This window comes from Silurus meridionalis, chromosome 8, assembly GCF_014805685.1.
Source record: "Silurus meridionalis isolate SWU-2019-XX chromosome 8, ASM1480568v1, whole genome shotgun sequence".
Classification (NCBI taxonomy): Eukaryota; Metazoa; Chordata; class Actinopteri; order Siluriformes; family Siluridae; genus Silurus; species Silurus meridionalis.
Window position 1 is genome coordinate 13,295,642 of NC_060891.1, and position 8,647 is coordinate 13,304,288.

An 8,647-nucleotide genomic window follows, 5' to 3' on the forward strand; every position below is an offset into this window, starting at 1 on the left:
TTTGTATCAGATCAGCAAATAGACTGCAATAAGACAGGCAGCATAAAAACAGGCAGCTCATTTCAGTCAGCAATAATGTTAGCAAAAATGTTATCATTATTTTAATGTTGTAGTATTGTGTTCTTAAAAAAACCTCTAGCATGAAATCAGACTTTCATTTTTATAAAAGCTTATTTTGAATGCAGTCTGTGTGTGTGTGTGTGTGTGTGTGTGTGTGTGTGTGTGTGTGTGTGTGTGTGTGTGTGTGTGTGTGTGTGTGTGTGTGTGTGTGTGTGTGTTATTAGGAATGGGAAGTTGAGATACAAGGCTGACTGATGCTCCCACAAGACCAGGTGACCCAACCATCATATGTGCCTGGTTAGGCTCAGCATGGGTTTGAACAGCTCTTTTACCTACCAGACACAGTTCCCCTGACACCCCCACTTGCACAATAATTAATGCTGATGAGTAGAAAAGGGCTCTGTGTGTATATGTATTATGGTTGATGGTGTTCATATGAAAGAGAGAGAGAGAGAGAGAGAGAGAGAGAGAGAGAGTGAGAGCATTTTAATTTTCTCCATTACCACTGTGACTGTTAGTGACAGATGTCCTTGAGCAAAATAAATACATGAATATCAGTAGTAATCATGTCGAACCCAAAACATCCCTTACAGTGTTATAGAGGTTAATGCATTTGGGGTATTTGGTAAGCCTGCCTTATGATAAGCTGCATATGATTTGATGAGGTTGTGGGTCGTGCTTGATGTGAGGGATGTGGACCCTGATGGAACGTTGGGCACGTGTAAGGAATGAACACCAAGTTTACTACTGTATGTCTGACCTTGCAGCATTTCTGTTCTGAGCTCATGAATATATGCTGTCTCATACAAATGATCAGAGGTCTCATGCGACATCATTATCAAATAATACATTACTTTAGGGGGCTTCATTGTTTTCTGAAAAACAAAACAACAAAGAGAATATAATTCAAAATAATATAGGAGGAAATTTTCATTTTGAAACCATTTTTGCTACACACTACTGATGATTTCTTTTTCATTCTAGACTTTATCAGCAACTTCACACTCCTGCTGCAAACAAAGCAGCAAAAAATTATCTTTGTAAATAATCTGATTTGGCTGCTTAATAAGACAGAAATTATTTAATGGCTGTAATAAAAATATTAAAAGGCTTTGATGAATTGTGCAGAGAATGGTGTGTTATTAATCTACATTTATGCTCAGTTTAACAGTGAGTGTTGGGAAATGAATGTAATAATACAAGGCTAATTGCAAAATCTATATGAACCACTTTGCTGCTCTTCTGTGGTGAACAACTTTTGGATAGAGAACAAAAATATGTTAGTCTGAGGAATTGGTGTGAATTGGTTTAATGCAGCAAGGGTCCAATGATGCTCTGATTTTTATTTTAGAGTGTCAAATTCTCAATGGATGGTGTTAATGTTTCAAGTAATATACACTTCACTTTTATCAATGTGTAATTATGTTGGATGTCAGGTAAATTGGTCCGATTTAATATAGCAGCATTTATTTTTTTGGCCAGATATGTGAAAGTCAAAACATCATGTGCATATAAAATTGACAACTAAAATATTACACGTATACCATGTGTAATATTTTACACACACACACACACACACACACACACACACACACACACACACACACACACACACATAGATGTACTACTGTAATAAAATAAGCATAAATGGTAATTGGCTTGATAATTTGATTTAAAAAAAAGTTTCAGTGATAAGTGATGATTAATTATATTACTTCCCAGACACAGGAATATTTCTCAGGTCTATAGCCTTCTTAGTTTATCATATAATACAAGAGGTTACCCTGTTGCTCAGCGTTGAGGAGTGTATTGACCCAGGTCAAGTTAAGTTAATCTGATACAGGTTTAACATGTTTCATTACTTCAGTAAAAAGAACAAAGAAACCAGGATTTAAATTTCAAGCTGGAAGTGTCAATGAGAGGTCTCAGGTGGACCACAAACATATTTGGGCTGATTGCAGGAGTTGACGCAGTCGGTGTCAGTCTGTTTGCCTCTTTTGTCATTGAATGACTCTCGGGAGACAGACGTGCACTGCCTCCCAGGTGCGTTCGTTAAGTCTCATCCAATCAGCCACAGCTGGGACACTGAATGGTTTTTCGAGCTACAGGAAAAGTGAGGGTGTTTCTGTTATTAAAGGTTGACATCCTAATGAGAGACAGATATTGACATTTAATCTTCTACAGAAGCCTTGCCATACTTGGGATATTAATTGAACATCACCTACTAAAAATTTTAAATATGAAAGACCATAGAGCATAAATATTTCCCAGAATTGGATTTCATTGGTTTCAGTGGCTGTTGGTAGGTTTGTTAATTGGACAAGGTGCAGACCTTGAAGAGGTGGTCAGTTATGGTTATTATGCTGGTGTGACCTTGTACTGGGCAGATCAGGGATTATATGGCTATGTGTATGAAGGACTTTGCAGTGTAGGAAGAGGTTGGAGATGAACGGTGGGTAAACTTGATCATGAATGCTCAAGGTGCATTGTCTGGTGTTGGTTATAAAGGCAGTCTTCCATTAATTGCCTTGTCTCGTGCAGATCAAACAACGGTATATACATTTCAATTTTAAGTACATTAAATACCTCAGCTACTCTTACCTGTTTAATAGCTAATGACACCAGTGCATGTTCAATCCCCTACTGTTAAAAACATACAATCTGTCTTTATTTAAAAAAATAAAATTAAATGATGATAATGGGTGGGTATAACCTCAAGCCAAGGTCTCAATACTCTGAAATATTCCATACTCTTTGGCTTTTGAAAATGACCACAAGAAATAACCTATAGAGGTTGTAGTACCTGACAGCAGTTTAACTAAACAGTACCACATTTATTGTAGTGGTAACTGAATTTAGCTTTAGCATTACTAAACACTTCCCATCAAGCCAGTATGGTGCAGGAATTCTTTCTATGTTTTAGGTTCATGGCTTTCCGAAAGAGAAGTTACACATGGGAGTGAAAATCAATGATAATTGAGGATGGAAGTGAAACCCTAAACAATTAAAAAAGATTTGCCCAAATTACCAAACCTACTGGCCAAAATGACCAAAAATATCAAATGGCATTCAGTCAGTCTTGACAAAATGGTAAGCCATAATTATTTACAATGGGATATGATATGAAAAAAGGTGTTGAGGATTTCAGAAATGTGTTGTGTTTGGCTTGTTATTGGTAAATCTTTAACAATGTCAAAATGTAAACAGTGCAAAATGTGATATTTGTCTGCAGAATCTCTGCAATCAGCAACAGCATCAGTTACCCCTCACAATTGTGTTTGCTCTTCAAGAGTGCTTTGACAATCAGTTGCATCAAGTGAATAGAAGATGGGAGTAATCGACATATCACTCACTCCAAAAACACATTGACTCCAAAAACATTATTTGTTTTTGTTGCAATTGCCCATATTGATTTGCTAATAAATGTACATGCATTTTTCTGTACAGAATATTTTACTTGCTCTTTTTGTTGTTACTGACAAGGGGTGTATATCTTTTGAATTTGAAACAAATGATGGCAACAACTTTAATTTGAAGAATATATTTTCTTTTTTGTAATAGTTGGAAAATTGCCCTTGTTACTTGTACTCTAATTGAGAAATGAACAGAAAACCAGACAAATATGTGTACTGATATGGTAGAGATGGCTAATCGTAGCAATGAAACTGAGTAGGTGAGGTATTTCTAGATTATAAACTAGACTTTCATATTACTTTATTTCAGTTCACTTAATTTGCCCTTAATGAATGCAGTAGGAAAGAAGATGAGAAATAAATGAGAAACTAATGTTAAAGACAGTGTACAAGTGATACATTAACACTAGGTTTTATAAAAAATAAGTGTAACTAATATATGGCAGATGGAACAGCTCTCTTCTGGCCTCTCTTTGAATGACTAAACCTCTTATTTACTCCATTCAGGTCTCTGGATAGGTGTGTGTGTCTTACTTTGGTTGGTCTGACTCACTAACTATACTGTGTATACATCAAAAAGCCCAAGACAGACTGGCCCTCTGCTGTAGAACTACTGTATAAGTTGAATTGGTTACATAAGCCATTCAGCAAACCTTTCAAAAGCTTTTAGTCGGGTGTCATTATAGTTACTGCACCACATTTTAGTCATTTTGATCTGGTTCAGGGTCAGTGTGTGATAAAGATAGAAAAATTGGCATAATCTCTAGCTGCATGAGAACTGTGCATTGTTGAATTACAATAAAAAAAAGAAAATCACAGTTGCTGAGCAATCTGATAACCCTTCTTAATACACAGACATATCAAGCATTTGAGCCTCAAGGTGAGCCTGAAGGTGCATATTTAAAATAAAAGTAATAGTTATTATTTCTCTGGAGAGAACATTTTCCTCTATGGAATTTACTTTAAAAATAATAATAAAATCATTTAAAAATACAATTTTACAAATACAGTAGTGGTTATTAAATTTTAATTAATTTTTTAATTACTTTGGTAATTTGTTAAACAGTAATTGCAGATACTGCTTTTATCAAAGCATACATGAGTAACGTGTTCTTCGCAAGCAGTTTAATAGCAATTAAATTGTCATTTAAAAAAAGAAAAAACAAGCAATGGTATAAATGTAAAGTTTACTTTTATCTTTTGTAGCAGCCAATGTACATTTCCTCTAAAATTATTGCCCCTTGATGAAAATGAAAAATTTGATTGTTTTAACATTAACAAATATAAACATATTTGAAGTAAATGCTAAAGAGTCACAAATTTTAATCTTTTAGTAAAATTGTGTAATCAAACAAAATATTCTGCCAGTTTTACACATTTTTGGAAATGCTGATTTGCTTTATGTTTCTGTGCATATGCTGATAATAGCATTTCTTCATGTAATCTTAGACAGACTTGATAATGTTGAGATCTAGCACTGCGTCTACGGTCCTCAACATTGCCATTTTCATTCTACTTTTTTCAAATCGCTTGAACAGCACATTTTGAAACCCCAGTCTGCTTTGAAATCTTTGCTTGGGAGAGAACTTGCTGATGCAGTATAACTACCTTGTGTCTTGTTGCTGTGCTCAGTCTTGCCACAATGTATGACATGTGACGTGAAACTTTCATGTTTCCCATACACTTGCCTTAATAATGAAGTTTAGCTGTTTCTCACCCAGTTTTAAGCATCCTACACAAATGTTTATTTTGCAGTTAATGATGGTGTTTTAACCTACATATAAAATTGATGATCATTGGCACCTGCTTGGTATAAGTGGAATATCATTCACCTGACTCAAATCCCTGAGATACACCTGACTACAAACTCTCCAAGCGCACAAAGTGTGCAAAAGTAAATTAAGAATTAACCCTAAATGGTATAAACACCAAATATTGATCTAATTTGAATTTGTATTCTGATCATTCACTCTTATAAAATAAATAAATTATTACCACACACATATGATATATACCGACCAGACATTAATTTTATGCCCTTATATCATTATGATCAGTGAAGTGAATAACACTAATTATCTCTTCACTATTGCACCTGTTAGTGTGTGGGATATATTAAGCAGCAAGTAAATATTTTGTCCTCATAGTTGATGTTTTAGAAGCAGGAAAAATGGGCAAGCATAAGGATTGAGTGAGTTTGTCAAGGGACAGTGTGTGGTGGCTAGACAACTGGGTCAAAGAATTTCCAAAACTGCAGCTCTTGTGGGGTGTTCCTGGTCTGCATGTGGTCAGTATCTATCAAAAGTGGTCCAAGGAAGAAACAGTGGTGAACCGGGGACAGCTCATTTATGCATGTAGGGAGCGAAGGCTGGCACACGTGGTCCGATTAAACAGACGAGCTCCTGTAGCTCAAACTGCTGATGAAGTTAATGCTGTTAATGTTCGACTGTGGGGATGTTTTAGCAGCAACAGGGGGACAACACAATATTAAGCAGTTGGTCATAATGTTATAACTGTTAGGTGGCCATTAGGTTATGTTATTAGGTCAAGACTCATTTTAGATTTTTTCTTGTTCATGTTTTTAGTTATATGTGTTTTTGTGTGTTTTATGTTTTTGTGCTTTTATTTCTGCACCTGCATCTGCTTCTTACTTACTTTACATGACATTTGTGTTGGCTTGCGATCTTGAACCCATCAGGGATATGCCAAAAGGACTACACTTCTCATCAGCCACTGCACCATGTCACATGTTGATTTCTGTAGCTAAATTGCATTGTCTGCTAATTACTACTTGTATAGACACACAGTTCACTGCACCTCTTGTCTCTTGTTTGTCCCTACATGCTGACTGGCTGCTTATTGTTGTTACATTTCAGGTTTTGCTCTTTGTTTCTTTGTTCATTTTTTGTGTTTGGTTTTATTGTGTTTATATTGTACACATGTGCTTTATTAAAATAATCTCTGCACTAATGTGTATAACTGAAATCCTGTAAGAGATATTTCAACATAATCTGTATATAAAAGTGCAATAACACAGCAACTGATATGATTTAAAGGCAAGAAATCTAGGTTTACATTAATCTTCTTATGTAAACATTCTACACATGCATGAGCATGAGCAGAACATATGTATCAACAGTTTTGATGAAATTATAGGATTTTCATTAATACCAAATTCTTTGTGTAACTGCTTGTATCAATGATTTATGAATAAATCCATTCCTTTCCAGATTGATAAATGAGGCCCAATGGTCATACTTAGCAAAAATTGTATTACATTTCTTTTAGTCTCCAGCCTCTCAGTCTAATATGGCCATTACAGTTAATTTAAATGTAAATATAATGTTTTGCACATGTAGAAGCACTTACTGTATTTAACCATGAGGAAAAAATAGGTTTTAGTGCAAATGAATCTGATGGATTTTGATAAGTCAAGTCAAATCCACAAAAATCATTTTCTGGAAATAACCAATGAAATGCAGCACCTGCACCATTTGAATATCATCGCAACTACATTTTTAAATGTGCACACTGTTATTGGCATAATTAATAAAAAACTGCCAATTGCCCAAAAGAAGCTACCTGATACATTTCCTGCAATATAGTGCTGAATCATTGATTCTTTGGGATTGTTTTGCAGCTAGTGGACCAGGGGAGAAGATTGATATCATCTAGACTTCTTGTCTCTGCTAGAAGCATTATATTTGACTATAGAGACAGAGACTTACCATCCAGTAGATTTCTTGCAACATTAGTGTCCACATATATGGAATATGACAGTGCATATGTGATTATCTTGATTTCCCACTTGAATTTAAAATCCTGTGGTTGATAGCCACTGATGCATGGGCACAAGCGATGAGCATCTATTGGACAATATACAGTACATTTCAACGTAACCGCTATTAAGAGGTTGTCAGGGAGCCTCCAGTCATGCCTGTCTCTAATGCTCACACTTTCACTCAGCCTCTCCGTCCTACAAATCACCTACACCTGCCCTCCTCCTACTAATCACCTACTCCTATCCTCCATTTACCTGTCGTCTTTATAAGGTCCCTATTCCCCTTCACTCACGGTCTGATCTACCAGTTATGACCATAGATCACCTGGACTTCCTACCTCTCTGGTTCCCTGTGCTTCCACGCTTTCATGCTCCCTGTGCTTTCATGCTTTCATGCTCCTGGCTACGCTTCTTAGGAGCACACAGTTAAGAGTGCCATTTTGCTTCAGTCACTTCTCAAACTCTCGTGTGTGTATTTGTTTACAATATTGAACATTCAGTATTACTCCTGGTTTCTGACGCATCACTGACTTTCTCTCTGTCCCCCCCATCTGTTTCTTTAACCAATCAGATTTCAAAATCACCTCAAAGGGCCAGCTAGCAGGCCCAGAATAGCGTCAGCATTTTTCCGTCCTCTAACTGGTTGGTCAGAGGGAAACTGTTACAGCCAAGTTATACTGGCAAAACACGTCTGTAGTGATCTGTATATATTTATACATCAGAGTTAGACTTTTTTATGTCTACTGAGAAAGAGAAATTTATTTGGTGTCAGACATACTTAAAAATACATTTCAAAAAAAGCTAAACATCGTGAGGAGAGGTCGGCCAACCCTGAAGCTAGCTAGCGTGTCTCAGCCTGGGAAAGGGTTTTTTCTCCACTTCCAGACCACTTCCTACGAGCGGTACCACTGGCTTACAGCCTCTGAGGAGCGGTGCAAATTATAAGTATGCATCTCTGGTGAGTAGGTTGTATTTTATTTACATTTTTTATGTTTTTGTCATGTTATTAGTCAAATATTAATTCTGAACTGCTCCAGATGATGTAGGTGGCTCAGTTGTGCTTGTAGTTGTAGTTTAGAGGGCTTCTTGCTTTAGTAAAAATGGTATTTACCATATGCGAAATGCCTCTTTCTCTGTAATGCCACGCGTTTTTGTATAGTATCGATGTTTTTTATAATCGCAACGTGATAGTGGTGGTAATTAAGAAGTGGATTAAGTCGGGTAAGTCCCCACTGAAGGCCCACCATGGCAAGAAACAGGTTGATGGGCTAAAAATGGGAAGAAAAATATTAATCATGTTCCCCAGTATTTTTCTTTATAGGGATTTTGCAGGTTTATCGGTTTTCACCACTGTTGATTATTTGCATTAGAAAATCACTGAGCAGTATAATTT